This window comes from Bombus fervidus, chromosome 16 (genome assembly GCF_041682495.2).
Source record: "Bombus fervidus isolate BK054 chromosome 16, iyBomFerv1, whole genome shotgun sequence".
NCBI lineage: Eukaryota > Metazoa > Arthropoda > Insecta > Hymenoptera > Apidae > Bombus > Bombus fervidus.
The window spans coordinates 9085632-9111415 of NC_091532.1; the positions used below are offsets into that span (position 1 = coordinate 9085632).

At 42.7% G+C, this 25784-nt stretch overlaps 1 protein-coding gene across 2 annotated transcripts in view; it reads left to right on the top strand.

Annotated features, from left to right (window-relative positions):
• The first annotated feature begins 290 nt into the window (after positions 1 to 290).
• The window catches only part of LOC139995685 (uncharacterized), a 169341-nt gene continuing 143847 nt past the window's right edge, over positions 291 to 25784 (top strand). For both annotated transcript variants that reach the window (XM_072019381.1, XM_072019386.1), the window contains exon 1: positions 291 to 1258. The gene's annotated coding sequence lies outside the window, so the exon portion shown is untranslated. The remainder of the gene's footprint in view (positions 1259 to 25784) is intronic.

The following is a 25784-nucleotide window of genomic DNA, read 5'->3' on the forward strand; positions in this document are numbered from 1 at the left end:
AGTCGCGTGGAGTGCGGACTGCGCTCTCTGTACACCGGGGTAGGGCGAAAGAGGGGAGATATCGATGCCCCTCCTTCACTCACGCCCCTGACGTCCATCTATCCTTCCCCCACCGCGCTCGCCCCGTTCCCCTAGCATCGTGCGCCATCCCTCTCGCGCTTCTCTCTTCCTCGTCCCCACCACGCCGCGTTCCTATCCCCACCGTGCGCCCGCCGCGGCGCTCCCCGCTCCCCCCGCCGGTCACCCGCCATCCCCTCAGTTGCAGCCTATCCGCTCGGGCGCCAGGCGCGCTCACTCTGGCCCTCTGCACGGCCCGAGCCAGAGTGGGGGAAAGCTCGAAAGCCCCACTCGCTCGTCCGCCGTCGTGCTGTACGGTTCGTGTCGTGGCTCGTACATGTTCTACGTGTCGCGCGGTGTGCTTTCGCGTCCGACTCGATCTTCACACACCGGTCCCATATCTCATGTTTGACAGCGGTGTATTTCGCGATTCGAGCGAACAGTTACGCGAGATTCGCTGCGTCTTCTCGTCTATCGGCCAATATCGCGAATCAAGTCGTGGCTGCATCGTGTTACCTCGCCGAGTTCCGATTTTCTCCTACCGAGGAAGGAGCGGAGAACTGATGCGGAACACCGCAACGCAACTGTGCTCGCTGTGTCCACGCTAATCACCTGGACTACGTATCTTGGATGAATGGGAACTATCGTTCGTAGAAGGGAGCATCGTCGTCGATGATCGAGTGGACTGAACTGCAGCCGGGAGAGGTGCATCGTGGTCGGTGCGTTACGAGAGTCGTTAGGTGCGGGATTCGCGATACGAAGCGAAGCTTAAGATCAATAGTCGAGCGTGCAAGACGCGGGCTTTCGAACGAAAGCTTCGTTTTCTCGATTCCACGGTTTTCGACAGAGTGACAGGTCATACTCGTTGCAGGTATCGTGACATTAGGAAGGATCCGCAGGACCGGTGCGTTGACACCTGTCCGTAACTCCATACGGACCTCTCATAGTTCGTAGTTTCCACGAATGTCGTACCGTTTCGTATGATCTTTCTGTGAACCGTCGGATCGACCGACAACAACAAGCATCGTGTTTACACGACGAAAAAAGGAAATAATAATAATCGTGTCGTTAGACGAGTGTCGTTCGTCGATCTACTACATTGTGCAAAAAGTGTCTTTGTTTGTTGTCTGTTCGGCGGCCAGCGGCTCGAGGGAATATTACCGTCGACCAAGAACACAGCCTACGCATGCCGTGGATCGAGGTAAGATATTCCTGCACCTTTGCCACGGACAATCAAAATTCACGTAAGTCCGTCAGGCTCTGTATCTACTTTGATCCTCGCGCGTCTTATCGTGACCGCCTGCTATCTGTCGAAGAAATCGATATCGTAGATCGCAGATAACGCTCGAAAGCCCTTGTATTCGACAAATTCGAGTGAAGCACTACATCTGTTTAATTGAATCTCACTGCACGATTTACAATCTTTCGGTTGTCTTGTCAAATGTGTCGAGGCTGTAGGTGTCAGATGAGCATAGTACTCGCGAGATTGCGGTCTGATTGTGAGTTTAGGTCTGAGTTGCGGTGGCTCACGTCACGTTTCTCATCGTACGTAAAACATATCGAAAAGTGAATTCTTAATACAAAAGCTTGCTTGAACGCTATATAATATTTTACCAATGGGTCGCGAGGGTATCGTGCCAACTGGTGGGCACGGGAAGACTGAGAGAAGAAATTTCCGTGTAAGGTCTCGAGGCTGGCTGGGGCACGCAGGCGCGTCCGTCGCCACGTGGTCGAATGCTGATCCGCGCTAGTCGAGGTGTTAACCTTTTTCGAAAATCGACGGGATCAGCCGGCGGCTGCGGCGGTGGCGGCGGCTGGTGTGGCGGTTGCGATGGCGGTGGCGGTGGCGGTGGCGGCCACGGCCTAGCCCGCCGCGGGGAGGGTGTGCACACGCTTGGCAAAACAAGTAGTTAGTTACGTGAGCGCTGGCAGGCCGCCAAACGAGCCTCGAACTTTGAAATTGCGTTCGAGGCTTTCTTTCGCCGCGGCGATTATATGCGCGTCGGAGATAGGACAATGAACGACAGAGCAAGAGAGAAAAAAAGCGAAGGGAGAAGGAAGAGGAAGAAAGAGGGACGCTTATATTCGAGATTTCTACTCTGCAAATCGTCCAACCTAACCTTTTACTAGGTTGCCCGTGTATGGCACCAGGGGTGTCCTACCCTAAAGTTCGCCCTTGTTTTCTCTCTCTCTATCTATCTTCTTTTCTGTAATTCACGCGGCTATCGCCGGTGTATCTCCTTTCTGGCGCGGCCAATTAGTTTGCCGCCGCTATCGCGCCTGCTGGCGAACAGATAGCATCGGCTAAAATGTAATTGGCTCCTTATCGAGCGTGGCGAGCTTACGATTTCTGGACTGGCCAGCAGTCCAGATCCTTTTCGCCACACACGTAGTGCACGAACCGATTCGATCGTTTCTCCGTAGTTGTCGGCGTTTTTTCGGGGCGTCGCTCAACCATTTACAGCGAGGGCTCGTGCTCCAGCGAAATCGCCAGAAAATTCGCGCGGGGCCTCTGTTTGTCAGCGAAGTCTTGAAATTGCTTCTATCTGGCGCGCCATTAATCTCTGGAAAGTAACACGGAAAGCAAAGGAGAGAGAATACACGATGACCAAGGAGTTAAACTGCAGAAAGAATCGTTGCTTTATCGAGACTCGGGAACCGACCTTTATTTTTCGCGTTCCTCCGCGTCGTTTGTATTCCCGTTTCAACGATCGCGCGACCCGCAGAATAGCACTGGCCTGGCATCTATGCGAAATATAGGACGAACGAGGTATTTTCGAGGTAAGGAAAGACGAAAGAATGTTCTGTGTAGGAAGTCAGCTGAATCGAATGGAAGAAAAATTGACTTTTGCTTTGTAACATCGATTGTAACCATGTTGCTGCTACGTTCTAAAATCGTCGTTTGTAGGATACGTTATGAAAGATTATTCGCTATATAGTGTACTACTTATTATAGTAAACGGAACGAAGATGCGTCAAAAAGTACATCTTCGTTTCGGAGCTATGGTACATTTTCTTTCTTTGAAATCAACTTTGATAGACAATTTAAATAAGGAATAAGGATTAAATAAAGATAAAGAATTTACGGCGAAGATCGATTTCCACTGCTACTCTATGCTAGAAAATGTATTTTGAAAGAAAGATTGTTTCGTTATTACAGATGTAGGTATATCGTAGCTAGCTTGGTAATAACTATATCTGAAAATGATTCGATGCAACTAGTCGAGAAAGAGTATTTTAGACGAGTTGCCATTATCGCGACGTAGGTACTATCGATAACATAATTTACTCTGGCGTAAATGCAAGACGGTTATAAAGTATTTCCACGCTTATAATATCATCGAGGATGTTATTTCGGGTTTGCCAACTGCGAGTTGCGTTGTTTCGTGCTACAGTTCGTGCACAAATTTAGGGCAATTCAACTGTCGTAAATAGAGAATTATTGGAGCTGTTTGCGATAATGAAATCGAACTTTAACTATTACGTTAATCCATATAACGCAGTGGTTTAATAAATAAAGTTATCAAATGATTTAAGAGACTACGTGACTGTAGTTGGACGTCTGTAGAGTTTAAAAACTAAATAAAAAGTGAATAGAATTAATCTACCCAGCGTGATTCGTTCTCAAAATTTCCAATTAAATGTTATTATACCGACATTCCTTCGTACTGTTGCTAATAAATTCAATTAACCGTGTCTGTATATGACAATCATTGTTCCAAAAAGTATAACAGGTTCTCTCGTTATTATTCAAAAATGGGTTGAACGGTCCGATCGGGAGAACAGGATTCAGGCAGGAACCGGGCCGCGAAAAAACAACTTTAGGATCTGTTTCCGTCCGTTCAAGCCAGAACGATCGTGAACGTGCAAAAACTCGGATCTGCCGACTCATTGTTCCCCGTAGCGTGTTCGTTAATTGGAAAGTTTGACACCTGAATGAGATCGTAAAAATGTACCGTGCGGAATTGGGGAGGTCGGGGGAAAAGGCGCGAAAATAGTCGTCAGGCAGGCAGGTAGGCAGGAGAGAGCATCGTAAAATAATAAATTTGGGTCCTTGACCACCCTGGAACCCATAACCAGCCCCTACAACCTGTCAAATGGTCGACCCAAATACTTTGGGCGCATGAATAGTTTCAGGTACCTGCTGCACCCCGAAAACGAGGGCTATTGTCCTTCAGCATCTTTCTTTAGTTACAGCTGAAATTTTAGGTTTTGTGCGTTGTTTTCATCTTTATCGAATATTTATCGAAATTATCTCCGAGAGACTACTCGAATGTTTATAAGAATATTTGAATATTTAATATGTAAGGTTATTAATAATTTTGTATTTAATAGTCTAATGTCTAAAATTCTCGCATAGATATAAGTTTTGACGTAACAATATTCGAAATACAATTTTGTAATATCTTCTGTATTTAAAAGACTGTTAAAAAACATAAAATTGTCTACTAGTTTGCGCGTTAATAATTTATTACGTATGGACAGTAAAATTTTGAGAATTTGTAATCATGAATTTAGTATCGAAACGAATTGTCATGGAATGGAGTAGCTGTTTGCTACAACGGCGAGTAGCTTTTTAATTTTAGTCGCGCAACGATTCGATTTTGTAGCTCATCTGCCGCGTGGTGGGACGAGTTCGCGTCAAATGAAATTCAACAAAGGATCCAATTAAGTTCAATTAGAAACGTATCGCGCGACGTAGAACAGCTGTCACGCAAGATAAGCTGCAGCCTCGCGCCGCGTCAGATTAGGCTCGATTATCACCGCAACTCGATAATGTGTGAAAAGCTTGGTACATTTAAATGTCGCGTTTAAAACGACACAAAAGAAAGACAGAATAAAACAATATCTATCTATCTGGTGCGGAACATAGAAACGCAATAACCGTCCAGTTCCACTGACTCTCGCACGCAAGACTTTGAATTATCATCCATACAACGGCGATGACGGCGATGATCGTCAAATATCAATTTTCCAGACTCGATTTACAACGATCGACTTTTACAATCTTTAGCTCCGCGGGCCAGACATACTTTTTTCTCAATAGCGTCTCAGCGGTCACGTTTCACCTACTTCGACTTATTATTCCGCATATAGTGCTGTCGCATATTTTTTCCTTTCTTCGTGCTCCTCTCTCCGAGACTGGACGCAGGCTAGAGCAGACGTCTTGTCGTACGAAAGTGGCAGTTTGCAATTAAACGACGATGTTATCGTAAAGGACCTGTAGGTCGGTTGAGTGTACATGGCAGCGAATTAAAATGTAAATACTTGATTAAAGTTAATCCCGGCCAGGTGAATAAACCTGCTATGGCGGGAGACAGAGGAACAGGGGGCGAAGGAGAGAAAGATAGAAAGGTGGAGTGGCGGAGGAGCAGAGAGGGACGCGAGGGTTACGGAGGTTGGAAGGGAAAGGATGGGGGCCAGAAGAGTAGCGGCGAAGAGGGAGAGAAAGGGGGTGAAAAGCGCGAGAGAGCCGTCGGTCCTAAGGGGTGGTTTTTATTGCCGGTTTTTATTAGCTGAGTAGGTGTACTCCATCCTGCCTTCTACCCCTTTCCATGCCACCCCTCTTCTCTGCTCTCCTCCTATCCGTGTCTGTAACCCGTGCCCCCCTCTACCCTCGTGTCCTCTTCGCGTGGATACTGGCTGCGTGCTTTGGGGGTGCGAGGGGCGAGGGGCGAAGGGTTGATTAAAACTAACGTTGCGCCAAGAATTACCCCGTGAGATTGAAAATTAAATTAATATACAAAACCCCCTTCTGGCCAACCGGGGCTAATTAGTTATATGATAGTGATTAAAAGTTAAGTGTATGTCTTCGGGATGGGTTCGTTGCAACGTGAGTAGAAAAGCGACAGGAGTAATCGATTCGCGTTTGTAATATTGAAATTGGGTTCGGCTGAAATTGCACGGTGTTGGAAAGAGTTGAGAATCGTCTGGTTTATGTTCGTCGCAGGTCGTTCGGTAGCGCGATGTAATTCTTCGTATAAGATAGTGAACTTGTTTTTATCGTTTCCAACCCCTCTACCGTTGTAATATATTCTCCACCTTCGAGATTACTATTTCTTTTTCCTTTTCCTTCTTTTTTATCCGAAGTTGTATTTCGTTAAGATTCAATTAATTACGCTGGCGAAATGCAAAACGAAACGAGTTTAGAGTTGAAGCGAGGCAACTCCACGCTTTGAGAGTTAAATCAGTGACTTGCAAGACAATCTTTTTTCTTCCGTAGTCTTCCGAAGATTTTTTAAGTTTTATCTGTAAAGGCGGTTCCCTTTAAGAGAAGAAAGACGAGTGGTGATCGCGACATCACGACAGTTTCTATTTGGAAATTTTATTCGACTTTATTCAAAGATTATTATTATTAAGAGATTTCAGGTAAATACACACGAAGCATTTGTGAAAATTAATTTTCCTCGCTTCTATTAGAAATCGCTGGTATTTTTTATAACGTAGGTACAATAGTTCAAGGCTCGCGATATTAAACGTCTAACAAGGCCACTGCAATGGAAACCGATCCAATCGAGAAACAGATCCGGCAATCGTGAAACACGGGCAAACAGTAACGAATCCGCTGCTCGATATACGCTATTGGAAGCGTCGTAATTAGGAAATAGCTGAAGTACCCGTAAATTTTCATTACAAGGACAAAGAGACTGCGTGGGATCGCGGTCGCAAAATGAATTCGCGAAACACATGGAATGTAACGTCGCTGGACGCTGAATAGTTTTCTCAAGGTATTTTCAATATATGTTTTGTTGACATTAAGCCAATTGAATGTTTCACGGAGGAATGAGTGATAAATGAAATTCCTTGGCGGATTTAATAATCGCTAATGAAAAATTTATTCAGTATAGACCGTCGAGCAGTGTAAGGGGGAATGGAACGATTTCTCTTAACGAAATTAATCCGGGTAGCAGAATAAATAGTTTCAACGACGAAAAGGTCGATCCTCACGAGAGACAAGCTCGCTATGAAACACGTTTTATCGGCTTTTAGCGAACAAATTCTCTCATCTTAATTTGAGAAGTAAAGATTTTTCAATGAAAATTACGTATCACTGTCTTGTTTATGCACCATTTTTATTCTTCCAGGATAAAGATAGAATTTATCAGGTATATCCTGATATAGCTGAAAAGTCGTAACGCGAAGGCGGAGAAATTCGGTCCTTAACGATCCAATTATCCGACGATATTTTTCCTTTCGAACCGTTCCGTGTCGGTCCCTCGAAACCCTCCCAATCCGTCTGTTCGTTCATTTCGATAATTAAAACGAAATTTCGCTCTCGGATACAGATTTAACGAATCGAACTTACGGCGGGCGCAAATGAATTGCTTCGTTTAGCGCGACTCACCGACCGTGACAGAAATATAATTTTCAATCTGTGCGCGCGTGTACGCGCTAAGTCAGACCAGGAGTGTGGATAGAGATCGATTCGCGAAGAATTTCGTTAGGAGAAAAAAGGAAAAGTAAGAGTAAAACGAAGAGTAGGAGGAAAAAATAACGAAACCTTTTAATGGCGTTAAGTGCGATTCGAACAAATAATCGAGCCAGTATTTCGCATTCGGAGTTTCATTATTTTTAATGAATATCCATTATTTTTAATGAATCGTCGAGAAGAGACGTTTTGGAAAACGTCGACGCCGAGGAACGTTCGATAATGGACGATGTCGACGTTCCTCCTATTTGTATAGACTGTTTTATCTAACAACGTTTATCTATTACCTCGCCACCGAATAAATCCTCCTTCGCGATGATAGTAATATCCGTCATATTTTAATTACTAGTCTGTTGATCACGATAGCATTTATCTTAAGTTCAATATTGATAAAGAAATAAATGGCGAAAGTTGGTGGCTAATTCCGATTCACAGATAATTTCCAAAGTGGACGTTGTTATGTAAAGAGAAAATATCGATCTTTTATAAGAAAATTTATTTCATTCTCAAGCCTACTCTATCCTAGCGTGTGATTCTCGAGTTTGTATATCTCAGTTTTATTCTCACTCAGCGAACGAAACGAGAGTTTTAACGTTCTATGAAGATATTTCACATGAAATTGAAACGAAAAATCATGCACACCAATATTTCATTTGTTCTCATACTATGCAGCTCTAGAACATAACATATTTTTTATATTATAATGACCAACAGAACGCAGCCAACGAGTCAAGAAACGTCGTGTTCATAGTTTCTTGTGTAACTGCCTTTTCTAATTTTAAGCTCGACAACTTAACCCTCCTGTTAGTCAACCAGGGTCGAACCTTGACTAACTGCTCCATAATACCGAGGAGTAACCTCTGCAAACAACAAATCGTCAATCTTGGCGCAACTTTGAAATAACGATAAAACAAAAGGATGGTTCCGTATCAAAAGCACGAAGAAGAAGAATATTGGTTTTTTCCCAGGGGGGGGGGAAGCTTAAACCCTTCCACGGAGTTCACGCACTGGGATGCTCGCATAGTTTTCTTTAGTCGGTTACGTAATACAGCTAGAGCCTGGACGATTGAAAATCTCGCTTTGAAATAAGATATCCGGAGCCTGTGTGTCTATGTCGGGGGGTAGGTGGTGCAGTTACTCGAACGCGTTTTCAATCTCATAAAGGCGTCCCGCCGTCGATTATTCCCGTTCGATACTTGGCAGAAATTTTTAAGTATATTAGGAATACACTGGCGGCCGGGCTGAATTATTCGAATGCTTTCAAGAAATTGCAGGATGCATTAGCTTACATTACGCCGCTTCCATTACATTATGAATATTACTCTGCCGTATATTGATGAGGAGAGTGGATCCGGCGGGCGGCGGAGAGCGGCCGCGCGCGCCCGACGCGACGGGGGCTTTTATTATTTCTTGCGTTTCAGACGCGCCATTTACGAATTACCACGTTAATAGGGGCGCGACGCGAGATTTATCGGATTGGTCGGAGCGCGGCTGGGTTCGCGAGACGACGCGTGTCGCGTCGTTTCCAATTAGCTTGAAAGAACGGAGGGAAGAAAAGGAGCGCGAACGAAGGTGATGGAAGAAGGAATACTCGATAGGTAATACGACCATAAAAGTGTCACGATCGGGAAATTATTTTCGAAGCTTTCCAATTCAGCCTGACAGATAATAATTGATCGAAGCCTGACGCGGAAAAAAAGAAAAAGGAGCCGAGCATTAGCGATCTTGGGGCAACTCTTCTGGCTGCTCTGCTCGCTTGTATAATGCCGAGAAGAATATTTCAAGTGCGGAGAGAAAACCTGTCCCGATTTAGGAGGCAATTTTAAAGAAGCGTATATCGGTTCTGTGAAGTCTATGTCCGCGTTACTTTCACACTCGTTCGAACGCACCAACAACTACCATCTCGCGTTGTTTCTCTATCTGACACGAGCCACTGGTGCACTCTCCTCCCTTTTCTCCGGGACGCCTTGGAGCATTAGCTCGAATACATCCATGAATATTATCCCGTACTTTGGCGAGAGCTGAGAAGGGTGTCTGGAGACGTGGAGAAGGGGAAGGGAGGCTGGTGAGGGGTCGGATGGTATATAAGGTATAAGGTAGTCCATTAGCGTTAATATTATAAACGTTAGCTGCCCTCTGGCCATCCCCGTAACATACTCACGTGCGCCTGCGCTTTCTCTCTGTCTATTATGCATCTTCCTCTCTCTCTCTCTCTCTCTCTCTCTCTCTCTCACTCTCTTTCACACACCACCACCCTCTACGTTCTCTTCCTTTCTCCTCTCCATTTCAACGACCGTCCCCTCATACCGTCCATCTCTCTCTTGCTTCTTCTCTTTCCTTCTTTCTCTTTCTCATTTATTTTCTCGGTTGTTTCCTACCTTTCTCTCCTTCCTTTTCAATCCCTCTTTCGTCCCTGTTCTCTATCCGACCACGGACCTCGTCGAGTCTCTCTCGTCTTTACGTTCATCGTCGTACAAACAACACACGCTAATATACCTCTTGACTACACACGAAGAAAGAGAGAGCGCCGTATACACTGTGCTTCGTACACGGCGAACCTCTTACTTAGGTGTTCTGTTACCATACTTTATCCCGGAGCCACGGTCTACAGGGTGACCGGATTGAGATCCAACACCGGCCACCAATACGACAGGTGGCCTGTGCACCAGAATGAGTCGGTCTACTACTCGATTAGGCTCGTCGCTGGATAATGCGCAGTGTATTTTCTATCTCGTCGATCTACTTCTCCAGCTAGCTAGCTAAACAAGCTAACGCGCAACGTCACACAACTTCTCTGTCTTTTTCTCCGATTGTAACGAAGATTTCCAGGAACTCTGACAAAGTGACTTCTTCAAATCGACGCGTTACGGGAAAGTGTTTATTTTGTCGCAATATCCGATGAACAAAAGTATGGTTAATGGTTGACGATACTTGTACAATTACGATCTCTCTAAATACTAGTAAATCTACGTACTGGTATAAATATTTATTCTTCTCTTCTGCAAGATTGTACAGACAAGTTACCAACAAAATACATTGAGATAAGTTTACTGTTAGGTTAATCTGTCTTGTGAATCACCAGATTTGCTACGGACAATTTTTAAGCATTCTTAATGATCTACGTTTGTGAACAGATCATTTAATTCGTTATCAATGGTTTGATAAACGGTGAAACGTATCGTGCACATCGACAGCTTTACGAGGATTTTAATTATCAAAAGGATTCAACTCATCGAAAGGACAGTTTGTTCAACTTCTATTCTTATTGATTACCTTGTGTAGCTTTTTCTTTGTGGAAATTATTTTGTCGTTTGTTTTATTAGTTTTTCCTTGCCGGCTCAAATATACTATAATTCTGCTCTATCTAGCATATACTGAACCTAAAATACACAGAAGTTCTGTCATTCTTTCTGAGATGGATAAGTCGTGATAGGAGTTGAAGAAACACTCGAGTATAATTAACGGTATATTTATTAACAATACTCGCTGTGTACACTTTACGTAGAGCTCGCGATTACACTTAGCGGTTCGCACTTCGGGTTACAACTCGACTTCTAGACGGCGTGTTACGATAGCGATTGAGCAGAATGCGCGGTACAAGTTAGGACGACGATTGCTGAAGATGCGTCGAGGAACTCTAGTCAACGGTCGACTGCCTTTCCGTCACGATGATGGGGTATGTCTAAGAATACGAGATCATCGGATTCGTCAAGGAAAGCCTTCGTTAGGAAAGTGAGGGAAATGGACGTCGTTGTTTTCTTTCTTTCTTTTTTTTTATTTGGAAGTAGCTTACAATCAATTCTCATTGAGAATTATAATTAAATTATTCTGGCGTGGTACTATAACGTGAATAATAAATGATTATCGTATGTTTGATTCTAGCTGAATCTAATTTAAATCTAGAGGGTTTTGGTGGTTGTTAATTCTTATGTTATATCTATTACTGAATTTGGATATGTCTTCTTTAACTGTAGATATCTTAAGGTCGCGATGTATTGTTTCGTTGGTAACATACCAAAGTGCATCTATTAAGGATCTTTTAATATGGCAAACGTCATTGTTGGTTAATCTCTAGGTTGGTGGTTGAGGAAGGATGCTAACCGCTCTCGAGAGAAAGTTGCTAGCGGGAAGCATCGTACGTGAGAAAAACCAGATTTCCCATATCTTTCCGTAGTAGGTAATACATTTAGGGAATAATAAGACAAAAACTATTTGTTTGTTTGAAGGACCTTAGCTAGAGTCCTTAGAAGGGTCCTTAGGCTAATTGAAAATGTTTCGCCATCTGGCAATCATCTTGTCCGAAGGAAAGAGTCTTTATGTAGCAAGCCACGGGACAGAAACCGTTGAAAGGTTTACTGTCGAGTGCCGTTACACTTCGTTAATATAGCAAAGACTAACGATGTCTAATAATTTACAAGTTTGATTATTCTGTGCGAAGTTCAAGATTGAATTTTAACATGTCGAAGCGTAGGTAACTGAAATACCTTACTACATCACAGAATCTTAAAATTTCCAACGGTAAGAGAGTACCATAGTGGTTCCATAGTACGATTTCGACTGGAGATCAAGCTCGTATTGGAGCCATTATAAAGAACACATTCACCGACCGTCAGCTCACGACAAGAACGCAAAAGAGCTTTCAGGTTCTTGGACGATGAGAATATCTGGTTTAGGCAAAAGAAAGAAGGCTAATAAGAACGTGCTGGCTTTTAGACATTCCCTCGGGGTTAAGAGAATGGCACCAAAGGTCGGGCAGAAGTCGGTCCGGTGTATGTCCAGTGGCTAAGAGGAGACGGTAATTTCCCGTGTAACTGTACCACGATTATTGTTTATTATGTATACTAATGGAGCACTAAGGGACCGGGCAGCACTCGGGCCACTCTGATTCGAGAGGATTTCGCTAATTCCCCGGCCGCGGTCTTTGCTTTCTAACGATGGATCATAGCGTAAAATGGGAATGTAGAGTTTACTTGGCAGAGATGCTTTTCGAGCGTAAGCAGAGATTATCCACGGATGCAACACGCAACGTTGATGCGCCCTGCTCACCCTTCTCCTCACCCTCTTTAACGTGTACACAGCGTTTCAACTCGTAGCTATAGCACGAGCATATGTCTCCCTACTTATTCGAAAATCGACCAGCAGGAGCTAGCTGGTTATTTTTCGACGAATCGCGAACCATTTCGGATAGGTAGGCTAAACCAGTCGACGAAAGTTGGTCGGATCGAAGGACGTCGAAAAGTTAATTTGCTCAACTTTCCTCATGAAATTTCCGAAGTTCCGTTTCATTTACATCCGCACGTTGCTAGCCTCGGTTACATCGATTCGTTCTCATCGACGAATCTACCATTCTCTCTCTTTCTTTCTCTTTCTCTCTCTCTCTCTCTCTCTCTCTCTCTCTTTCTCTTTCACTTTTTTGTAGGACGATGATACTGGGCACCAGTTAATGTACGAGCGAATGTTACGAACGGTTTCATTGTATAGGAACAATGAGATAAATTTTTATAAAAAAAAGCGCGTTCGACTTAGTCGACTTGTGTTTTATGTTTCGATATATTTTTTTGATAAATTGCAGTGATATATATTTTCGGATAATGTTGTAGATATTGTTAGCTATTTTACAAATGTAGTTCGACAGCGAGAGGTAAAGATGTAATACATAGATCAATGATGTAGGAGCTTCTAGCCAAATTTTAGATGGTCGTTTCGTACATTCAAGTACACATATATACAAGTACTACTGGTTAAAAACCAGTGAATTTATGAGCTTGGAAGGAAGCTATCCTAAAGTTTCTCTATCTTGTGATACTTTCCAATAAAAAAATTTTATTGGCCACAGGGAAATTATTATTATCGACGCCTGTAAAATGAATTTCGGATTAATAGTAAAGTTAGTAGAAAATTCTATAATTCTTTCAAAAATCGAAGACTGCATAATTCTTTACAATCCTTCTATTTTAAAATTTTCCTTAGTCAAAAATCTATCATTAACTTTAAATTAATAGCAAAAGTAATTAAAAATTAGTAGCAGCTTCAACACGAATGCAACTAGAGAAATGGCCCTAAATCTTTGGTCAGCTATATACATCTGTCGTTCGTAAAATATAGAAATTACTATCTCCAAGATTACGTAAAGCATCGTCGATGCTATCGATAAACAATCTCGTTTCAATATCCTTAAATTACGAATCAATTCCCAAAGTGGTTTTCGCACTAACTTGCAGTCCATACATATAAATGGTATACGAGATTGACGTGGCCACGTTAATGCGAAGAATTGTCGAAGGGTGTGCATCAGGGAGAGAGAATCCAACCTCGTTTCTTATCAGATACGATACGCTTGAACCACGGAGGTGGTCTCAAGATCGCGCTATCGAGGCCACTCTTGATCTCCCATTTCGTAACAGATGCCAGAGAAGCGCGCGCGCGTTATCAGGAAAAGCGAGAAAGTGGATTGAAACGCGAAGAACAAGACTGATTGCGCGATGTCGCTTCGAGCAATAACGTTAATTGCTGTAATTTCGATTGCCACGGATTAGTTGGCCACTCCGGCTATTGCATTGTAGAGATTTCACGGGAATTGAAATACCAAAGGATGATGACTGCCAGATGAATATTTTGCATCTTATCCTCTTTTCATTTCTAGCAAATGTAGTAAAAAAAAAAAAAAGAGCTAGATGTGATAGGTGTTTAAGGTGATACAGCTAATATATGCATGATGCATAATCTGTTTTTTATATCACCTCTGACTTTGGCGCGTGTGATCATTAGATTGCAGATTTTTATGCAAATCTATATCTTTATAAACACGAATAGAGGAATGGAGCTTATAAGTAGAGGTTTGTTTTAACTTCGAAATATCGTTTCGTATATTAATAACATTGTTCTAGATACGGGAAATTTGAAATTAGATTCGACACTCTTTTCGATGTCATACTGATGATGTGTATAAATCATGCGTAAGTTTTCTTTATACTTCTCGGGTCGAAGTACGGTAATAACTGGACTATGATCCTTCATGCAAATTGATATATTTATAAACGCGAATAGAAGAGTAGAATATAGAAGCAGAGGTTTATCTGAACTTCAAAATATTATAACTAGAGTATTCAGAAATGCTACTCTTTGTACATCTTTGGATTTTTGTTACGATTGAAAGTATACTTAGATCCAGATTTTTTAACAATTTTAAATACAAATTTTAGATTGCTTTAGACTAGAAAAAGTCTATTAAAATTGATTCTACTTTCAATGTCTTACGAGTGGATAGCGGTTTTCATACTAGTCAATGAATAAAATCAAAATTTCACTGCTGCATTTTATATCCAATCTAAATCCAATATAAATGCACAGATGTCCTCAGTTTACTATTAACGAATAATAAGAAATTTCGAAGCGACGTTAATTTTGAAATGATCAAGGGAAAGATCTGTGAATAAGAGAATTTCATGACTGCAATTAACAAGTAGCGCAATGACAAAGATAATAACAAGAATAGCAATGTTACAGTGGTAACAAGAAACAACGTTGTTCCTAGTTCCATATTAATAGAAGAATTTTTAATGTCCCTGCCAGGGAATATCTCCCAGCGAAACAATATTTATCGTTGGTAAACAACTTTCTTGATTTGATATTCATAACTCCCGCGAAACGACATTCAGAAATACAATTTCTGTCTATCTGTTTTTTCCAACATAGATATGTATTCAGACATTTCTACGTGTTTCTTCCCTCGTTGTATCTACTCGAACACCATTATTGGAATACATATGTTGCTATTAACAGAGATGTTAATATCTTCGCCAAATTACAGGTTTGACATGAACTTCATAATATCATAATTAGCCAAAATTTTCAAATATTTCACATCGAACGTGGAAAGCATTAAAAATCAAAACCAAAATCTCGTATTATCCCAATATGAGAGTATTTACGGATCGATAAACCCGTAGCGACCTTGCAACCTTGTAGCAAGAAATTGCCTGAATACTATACATCATCCTCTCGAATCATGCTGCTTTGAGAAGCACTGATCGCCTCATTTTACCCCCGGTTGAAAAAAGGAAATGCTCGATCATCTTTCACGGAACATCTCACGAAAAGGAAGAAAGGGAAACTATGAAATCGCATCGTATTCGTAATTTATACCGATTCCAGCATCATTCTGCAGATGTCCAAGCGAACGTTTGTTTTATTTATCGTTTGATCGACGAAACGGTTTTTGCCCTGTACACTGGTCGTTGTTCAGCTTCGATTTCCCACTGATGTCTGTGCAGACTCGGAGAACCCCTGGCCGCGCGTAGAATTCTAAGATCTCCTCTGACGTCTGCTTAATTAATTACCATCCGCGGTTTTAATTAGCTGGGGCTTCTACCTTCTCTCGTCCTCTCTCGTTCTCCACGCATTCCCTTGCCTCCTCGCCGTGGAAAACCATGTGGCAGCCAGTTCGTTGCTTCGTCCTCTCTCTCTCTCTCTCTATCTTTGTGTCTGCGTCAGTATTTCAGTGCATTTGTACGTACGTGGCTGTATTGCAATGTGTTTGTACGTGTGTGTTTCTATCTCAGTATGTTCGCACGTATATGTCCGTATCTCAGTGCGTTTGCACGTGTATGTATGTGGTTGCAGCACTCAGAGTCGTTACGAACCAACCGTGACATGTCCACACCTTCCACGCGAGCACCAGGTGCTACGCACTCTGTCCTTCGCGTACGTATACGCGTAACCTAGAATGCGTTGCGGTGTCCGAAGGGTGATAAAGAGGATGATAAGGGCTCGTAAATGGAGAGACGGAGGGTCGACGAAGGATTCGGTGACGTTTGATTCTCAGCCATCGTTATTCCGGGGTACGACGTAGTTCGATAGTGGTGAGGATGTCCAGCTGCAGGGAACGCCGAACCAAGATTACCGATGTTTCTCGTTTTACGAGCACGGTGAATCGAGGATATTGAGTGAAATGTAGTAACATCCGATGGTTGAGGATATTGTGAAGACAGTTGACGGTCGAGTGGTGGATGAAAGTATTTGAGCACCGTGTATTTCATATATAATATTTCAATGTATGTAATCAGACAAGATTGTCATGATCCTATTGGTATTCAAGAGCAATCTGAAAATGCATACGAAAGTTGGAAGAAACGCTAATGAAATTTCAAAATGTTTCATATATAATATACATGATATATTCAGAAAGTATTTCTACAGCTGTTCAAATACATTCGTAACGTATATGTTCTTTTACAATAGAAAAATTGATTTTATACATATACGCAGAATTGGAAATGTAGAATCAGAGGACAGATATATGTTTGTAACTTTCGAAAGGAATTAAATAAATTAGCGTGAACTCCGTGTAAATGTTATGACAGAAATTTCCTGCGAACAATTTAATTGCGCCCGAATATGAATATTTTGCACGATGAAATGTTGTCATTGTCGTACTGGAGAACGAAATTATATCCGCAGTTTCCCAGCGTGGAATAATAGTCCGTTTCGCTGAATGTTGTCGGCCGCTATTGAATCGAACGCGGAGCCGCCATGTCTTTTCTCTTCGAATTACCGATCGTCAATGAAGATTAAGATCATTCCGTATGAAATTTCCAGTAGCTTTTATATCGAAGTACAAATCGATTCTCCCTAGTGAATTTCATATTCGCGATTCTCAATAATGAAGTACAACTTTTCGAATATAATTAAATACGCGAACATATACAAAATATCCAAAGTAAACTACTTGTTATTATATTTGAAGAGTTAAACAATATTTTACGTATTCACAAAACCAGAAATTCGCATCGAGATTGTTAACCGACCGATAGTAACAATCAAACTCTAAACAAATCCTGCTACAAAATACTCGGGCATCAGCCTATCAAATCTTAACAGCCCACAACTTCAGGCTCGCGAAACCTTGAAAGATCGCCTTTTCGAAAACAATCGACTCTTCATCACGCGAGTCGATCAAATCGAGCATAGTGGCGGTAGCGGCGAAAACGACAACAACTAAGCTTATTTACCGAAAAAGGTTTGCGAAAGATGCGAAAAGGGGGCCTGGGAGAGATCGGCTGCAGCTGAGGAAGGAGGCAAGAAACCTCGTGAAAGGAGACAGGAGTATAGGGTAGTCGAGGACCGTAGCGGTGAAAAGGGCAGCCACGCAACAATACAAAGACAATGTGTTTGTTGCCGATTAGCAGAAGGACGAGGTGAGGTTTTTACGAGAGTTCGAGGTACGAGTCTGTCGATGGTGAAGTGGGAGAAGAAGAAGGGGGCCAGAAGTAAGGCGGAAGGGCGAGACGAAGGGACGCAGTCGTTTACAGCCGAAGAGAATCGGGGCCCGTGGCTTAAATGACCCCTCTCTCTTGGGTCGCCACCCGCGGCTTCCCCACCTGTGGCAAGATTTACGGCAATTCGCTTTTTGCCTCCTTTAAGAGCTTTCGTATTATCTTACTGCCTCCGTTGCTGCTTCCTCCGCGGAGCAAATGTACTTCGGCTTCTCTCGCTCCTCGTTCGTTCATCAACCTTTCTTTCTTCCCTCGTTGTCTTCGATTCTCGATTTCTGTCTGTCTCGCGGCCGGTACGTTTTTCTTGTCTTCGTTCCCTCTTCGTTCGTTTCCCTTCGTTGTCTCTTCGTCAGCCATCCTCGTCTTCTCTTTCTTCTCGGCCCGTTGTGACTGGTACCACTCTCGTCCTCGATACAAACGAGTATATTTGCTCAGGTAAGAAACAGCGGATACAGGTGTAACGCAGACGCGAATACAACGGGACACCTGAGTCCGTAATTATTTCGGGACGGGGGCAGGCATCTCCTCTCTTCGTTGCACTTACGGAATCGCTTTAATTACGCCAGATTTGATTAAATCGCGTGTCTCCGTTGCAAAAGGCGCTTCCCGTGCTCTTGAAACTTTTCCTCGTTAAGTAATCTCCCGGTTACAGGAGAGATATGTATTTTATCGAGCATAAATTGCTACAAAATGATAGTTTCTTTTATGGGAGGCTTCTTAATCAAAAATCGTGTTTTTTCTTTTTTTTCTTCTTTGGCCGTTTAACACAGAGAACGTATCAACCTGGATGCTTGTTACCCTGAATTCCGGGACGCGCCGTTAACGTAGGCACACCTTCCATCGGACGTTTTAATTGCCATTGTAATTCCCTCAACGTTATGGTAATGGCACCGCGTTTAAGTACCGCGTTATCGTCCGTTAGCATAAATCTTATTATTCTAATGCCGTTATTACGATCCAAATCTACAGGTATCCAAGCGTGGTATCTTTCCTTTCCTCGTCGCTCCTCTCTTCGAGCCGATTCGATTCGCTCACGGGCCCCCTCCATTTTACACGCCTCCTCTCCCCGCGTTCTTGCCTCTGTCTCCATCATCTTTTAACCTTGAACTCTCCCTCGTTACCGTATCACGCTTCAGAGCGCACGGTTTCAAGAAGTTTTAGAGATCCTCCGGGAATCCCATTATGAATCCCGAACCTAACCGAGGCCACTCGTTGAAACATACGACGATGATGAAACGGAGAGATCGTCCAATCAGCCCGTTCCGGTTGTTCAATTCCTCGGACTGTCGAGAATCGTTGCTCGATGCTGATCGCATCGTTTAAGAATGTTTCCCGTATACCAACGGTGTTTGAGCGGAAGAAATAGCGTTCGACTCGCCGTTCAATTAGCAGACATACCGGGCGTCACATTATCGTAGTTGGTACTTCTCCGACGACTTTCACCTAGAGAAAACAATCGTGTTTGATCTATGCTCCCTGGATATTTGTATTGTCAATTTGTTTCATGCTTCTGATCATCTTCCTTTTAACGCCTGTCGAGGTTTAGATGGCGCAAGAGTTATCTCACTCGAATAATCCTGTTTCACTGTAAAAAATATGAAGCAATAAATTCCACGAAAAGAGCTTGCAATTTTCTTCGAAAAATTCAGCAATAGCAGAGCGGCGTGTCGATGTCGCGCGATATAATACAGGAAGGACACGCGGGGGCGTCGGCAGGCACGAAGGCGGGACGGGGAAAAATTTAATTAGCAAAAGCCCGAAAATTAATTGCGCCTGGCGTCTTATTGTGTTCTGGCCCTGTGCCTCGAAGCGTTGCCGAGGACCCGCCGCGTCTATATACACAGGGAATGTAATATTCACAACAGCCTATATTCCAGCTAGCAGTCAGTCTGGTCACCCCTTCCGTTCACCCCCTCCGTTCATCCCCACCGTTCACCCCCGGCCAGCTTTCCTGACTTGCCTCCATCGACTTCGCTATGGTATAGTAGTTACGTACCGGGCTTTACAGTTCTCCATGCCAAAGGTAGCATGCTGTGCTCCACCACGTTGATGATGGTGTAATGTTGTCGTGTGTTCATGAGGTTGTATCTGCCGCGAGGATTCCCTGATTCTCATATATTACAGAATACACGATGATACTTATCGTTGCGAAAGCTTTGTCATACGATCATGGAACAACGTGGATGTATCGTGAGAATCGTTCGTGAGTTCATCATCGACGTGGTCAACGATGTTGCTGGTTACCAGAGTAGTAGTGCAAGAGTTTGTGTAGATTCTAGACTGTTCCTATAATTCTAACGACGTGGATGTATAACAGAAATCATCCATAGTCCTATCATCGACACAGTGGACGGCGTGGCCGGACATCAGAGTGGTGCAAGTTTTCGTGTCCATTCTAGACTTCTTCCCCCGTAGCCGTAATGACGCGAGCAGGGACTCGAGGGGCGCCACAACGACGTTATTAATTGCTCCACAATGCCAGCGGCGTGTAGGCACACGAGAGGTGTTCTCCCCCTGGCGCTCGTCGATCGACCAGCCACGTCGGAAATTTCATTAAGTGGATTCTTATAGACGCGGTTTTCAGATTAACAGTATGATATGTGCTCTATCCCGGCCCGGGCAGATATTAGATCGGGGACTTGCTGTGCCTGGATGCTCTCCTTCTTCTCTCTTTCCGCGTCTCGATATCTCTGTCTCCTATGAGCTTCCTGGTCGGTTCGTAGGATGGCTGGCTGGTTGCCCGCGCATAAAGCCTACTGCACACCCCGATATACCCTTTACCCTTCTGTAGAGCTTGTAATATCTACAGACCTTGCTACGGTGGATCCTGTATGAGGCGTCTTAGGAGTTGAGAGACTGTTCGAGGGTCTTCTAGGCTGGACTCACGCGAGAGCGGATTATCAAGCTTCGTTTCTTATAATGCAATATAGGAAACAGGGATAGCAGGTGCAATATATACATATTAAACTATGTCGAAAGTTTCAGGCTATTCTACACAATTCGCACAGTTTAATAAGATCTTAATTCTGATGTTAAGTCGTTTCAAGGAAACGTGGTTGAGATTCATTGAGCTAATGTTGATAACGTCGTGTAAAGGCCCTAAGGATCATGCAAGATCGTTCATTAGCAATCAAGATCACTTGACGACCGAGAAAAGATGTTAGATAATCGAGATTTTATGCGAATTTGTCATAGGTCTATTTATTAATGTGTACTCTTCGCATATTAGATTTTGAAACAAAGGATGCATAGTTGCTCAGGTGTTTGTAACAATTTTATACTTTCCGATGGCTCGCTCAACAGTATTAATTTTAATAGGTAGTAGTAAGTATCAGGAATAATTGCACCCTGCCAAACATTGGAAATGGAATATCAGAGCCTAAAAATGATAATTAAAATGATCGCTGGTTATGTTCTGGTTGGGAAAAAATCATGTTTCTCTGCAGGGCCGCGTCGAGTGATTCGATTAGCGTTAACCATCCGAGCACGTAGAATATTCAGTAAATTTGGCAAATATGCCGAGTACCAAATAGTTGGTGAATATTCGGTGCATCCCTAACAGCAATTAAAGGCAGGGAGATTAACCATGAATGCAGCAACTCGGTCGGTCAAAATTGATTCATTATTGTCGGTTTCTCCGGCAGAGAGAGAGAGAGAGAGAGAGAGAGAGAGAGAGAGAGAGAGAGAGAGAGAGAGAGAGAGAGAGAGAGAGAGAGAGAGAGAGAGCACCACGCTCTCTAGCTAAGATAATGTACACTAACCCCTGCCCTTCCGGAGTCGTGTGGTCTTAAGTTTCCTTCATTATTTCAGTTATTGCTGTTATTATTATTCCATTATTTCTATTATTTCGCGTATAATAATAATTATTATTATTATTATTTCACGTTAACTCGATGACTAGTAATCAGCGATATTTATTTATTCGTATATCACCGTATAGAATTTCGAGTAGGAAATTAATTACTATTGCCGAACAGGCTTCTAATTGACTATTAATTAGGAACGCCTAGTCATAGCGTCAGTCAAAGCTGCTTGGTGATCTCAGGCTGTGTATTGTATTGTATCCCTGTTGCTTGCAATTAAGCGGATAATCGAATATGATAATGAGAGATTATCCTAGGGAATTCTTTGACAATACATCGTTTATTAAATTTGTACGAAATTCTAATTACGTCCGATGCGTTAAACGATCTATTTCTATCCAATTTGAGTGAAAATAATAAAACACGATGATTGATAGGTAATTATAATGTACAATTAATTCGAATTCATCTTCGAACCACCGAAATTTTTTAATTGAAATACAAACGAAACCAAGTCTTGTGCATTTTTAAACCCACGCCCAACCATCAATCGCTGAAAAATCGTTGGTATTAAAATTATTTATGTGTTTATTCTAAAATTCAAGCGAAACCAAAGCCGATCCTATTTGAAACATAAGTGGCTAACGAAAATATTTGAACACTTATAATACATTCATAAAAGGTATCCGCGAGTGTTGCAATACTTTCGTGATCCATTATAGATACATCTATTTAAAAGCATTTATTATAGAACGCAGCAAGCAAATAATAGACGGCAGACAACGTGTATCATCGTTTAGATTTTTCTTCGTTAACGTACCGTTACTGGTCGACGTTCTTCGCGTTTCTCCGAGGGGTGGGTCGGATAACGAACCATGCGGGGTACGGGAGGGTTGCAAGACCTTAAGCCAGAGGGATGAAGGGGGTACGCGGAAGGGATCGTGGCGGATGAGGGAAAGTTGAAGGTAACCGACACCCTTTCGCAAAAAGTAATTGGTTAATGCCTCGGAAATGAGTTTAGTTCCTTTTTGCTTGGCGAGCGTGCTGCTCCTTTTTCGGCACCTTCACCATCCACTCGCTCTTTTTCTCTCTTCTGTGGCCTTTTTCTCTCTACACATGCACACATAAACATGTAACATAGACAAGCGTGCGCGCAAGTGCACGTTCACACGAACGAACGAAACATTCTTTCTTTCTTCAGCCCGTGAAAGTCTCTCTTTCTACACTGGCCTCTCTTTTCTCGGGTCTCCTCGGTCGGTCTTCCCGTCGTCCTTTCACCTTCCAAACGTTTCTCCATCCTCCGCTCTCTTCTATTCGCCAATTCTCCCGGTATGTATTTATTTTCTTCCCTTGTCGTTCTTCCTTTCGTCGTTCCTCTTTCACTCTAGCCTCTGTTCTCGCATGCACGCATATGTTTTTATGCTCGCTCCGGGGCTCTAGTCACGCTTTGTGCCACATTGTGTGTGCCTTTGGAGCCCCATTATCCGCGTGTAAAAGTGTCATTACGGCCCGCGGCGAGGCTCGAAGACGAGCAGAGTTTCGCCTCCTTTCTCTCCCTGGGCGTCGCGACACCCCGGGTGGAAGAGAGAGATAAAACCCGCTTAAAGGATTTGTCTCCGTGTCCGGGCCGATTCGTTAACCCACCAGGGACCAGGGATTTTCTTCCCCTCTCTTCGTCACCAATGCGGACACACTGCGACTTTGTTTTAAAATTGGATAAGCGTATCGACTTATCGCGCTAGAATCACCACTCATTTGCCAGATCATTGGGTGGTATCTTAGTGTAGACATTCGCGGACTATTATAGGGGATAGTTTTTATGGATGGAGGATTTCGGGCTCTTAATGAATCTTCGTTATTTGATTGGTTTTTGAAACAGATTCGAGGAAATGAAAGAGTTTTATAGGTATGCGTATAGTAGTATCTTAATGCCTATCTAAACGTTTCTAAGGAGAAGGTCTTTAGATTCGTGAGATATGTTTTTCAAATTCAGTTCATCGTCCATTGATCTTGTACCAAAAATGTCTTGCAGTCTGTTTCCGCATACCCTTCATGATTTAAAAAATATTGCTTATCACGATATTAAACTATTTCTTCTTAACAGTTTCTCACAATCGTGTCTTTTTTCCCAATCTACCAAACAATTTCAAAACTCGTTAATTACGTCAAAATACTACATTGTAGTCGTAAAGTGACATTGAAATAAGAATATCGATTGATCCAAAAAAATATATCTGTCAAATATTCCTCCTACGCTCTTCGTATATTATAAACCACGATAAATTCTAGCCCTTCTACTAAACTAAACCTAATCACCGGACATCAAAATAACCAAGCATACCTACGTAGGTAACAGTCTCAATTATACCACGATTAATCCCAGCGATCTCTCCGCGAGCTCTGAGATGGAAAAGAGGAAAAGATGAGAATAACTTTCTCACGTGCGAGACAAAAGCTGGGGAACCAGTTAACCCAGCCATTGAGAACCTAGAGAGGACACGGATTCGTTAACTCCGCCGGTGTTTCACCACAGAGTCGTTCCCGCTTTCCTGCGGCCGCGACGGCGACGCACGGCGGCGATACGATCGTCATTAGCAAAGGAAGAAGCAGCCCCGTCGTCGTCACCCTTTGTGGATTCTCTTGCGCCTCGTGTGTTCCTCCGTACTAATGGTCTTAACGAACCCGACACTACGAGCCCGCTCCGTCGAGGGTTAATACATCAACCGCGGAGAACCCTAGCTGATATTCCGCTGCCGCGGTATACAGCATACAGTACACGAAGACTTCGATTATCGCCAATTTACCAGCTGGCTCGTGTTTATTCGGTGACCACCGGCGTGGCCCCCGGTAACGCCAGCGTCAGGAAATACTGGATACGCTGTACGATCGATTCTCCACCCCCTTGGAATCGTTTGACGAAATTAGGCGGTTAACCGATCTCGGCGAATGTGAAACGTCAGCTTTTATTCGTTGATTAATTTGTTTACCGTTTTAGTAATCTTTCGTGGCTTAGACAGCCTCGCAATTGACCAACTTGGATGGACGAATTAGGCTGGTTCTTTTGTTTTTGGGTTCGTTGATTTATGAATTGTATTTTTGAATGGTAAAGCTCGATTCTGAAGAAGATGAAGCTGAAGGAATAGAATTTCTTATGGGACGTTAGGGAGAAAAATACCAGAGTTTGTTTTATCTTCATTTTCCTTTTACATATATTTTCTCATATCTGAAAAATATCTCAAATACTGTGTATTGTATATAAAAAAAAGATACAGAGAAATACTTTTCTTTGCAAAGCAAATATTTACGGATAATTATATTTCTTTAGTGAAAATAATAATTTTTGTTGATTTATTAATAAATTGATGGTTAGAATGGCCTTCCTAGTTAAGAATCTATAATATTTCTCTACTATTAATACTAAAAGTTCATCTAGAAAAATTAGCTGAGCTTATCCTACTTAAATATTCGTTTAACGTAATATTATTAATTTTTGGAAGTGTAATTATTTCCTTGTATCATGTATCTCTAATACCGATGGAAATCAACCTCTTAATCCTCTTAGTTCTTCATAAGTAATTCTTAACGACGACGTCTTCTTCGATCTTCTTCAACGCTTGTATAGTTCCTTTTGAAAAAGCGAAAAGGGTTGGTAGTGGTCGATGAAACGACGGAAATTAATGGATATACATGGTGAGCATAGCGAGTCGTGGTCGGTGTTAATTGGACCGCAACGGAACGGGTTAAGCCGCCGGAGGAATGATCCCGTGATTCTGATAATCGATACAAGTGCCTGTTCGATTTCGTTCGCCGCCAGCTTGTTTAGAGGTTATGGATATAGCGTAAGGTTAATCGGATCGCGTTGGGAAGCGTTGCACCGTTTCCCATATACTTTCGTTTCACGTTGAATTAAAGTCGCTAATTTTCTTAGAGTGTAATAACTCGGTTGCACTGTGGGATCAAATTTGGAATCACACGAAACGTTTAATTCGTGGCTAGACTTCCTTTTTTTCTTTTCTCGACTCGTTTACACTAATTTTTTCCGATTATAGCAATTCAATTCGCCATTAATTAATCATAGCGCTGTACGGTACGAGTCATTAGGAAATTAGATGTAAATTTCGAAACTGGTTTCCAGTATTCTCCGTTATGAATTCGTGTGAACGATTCTTATTTCTTTCGTATCGAGACACGCGAATCAGATGATATTTTTCATGTATTTCA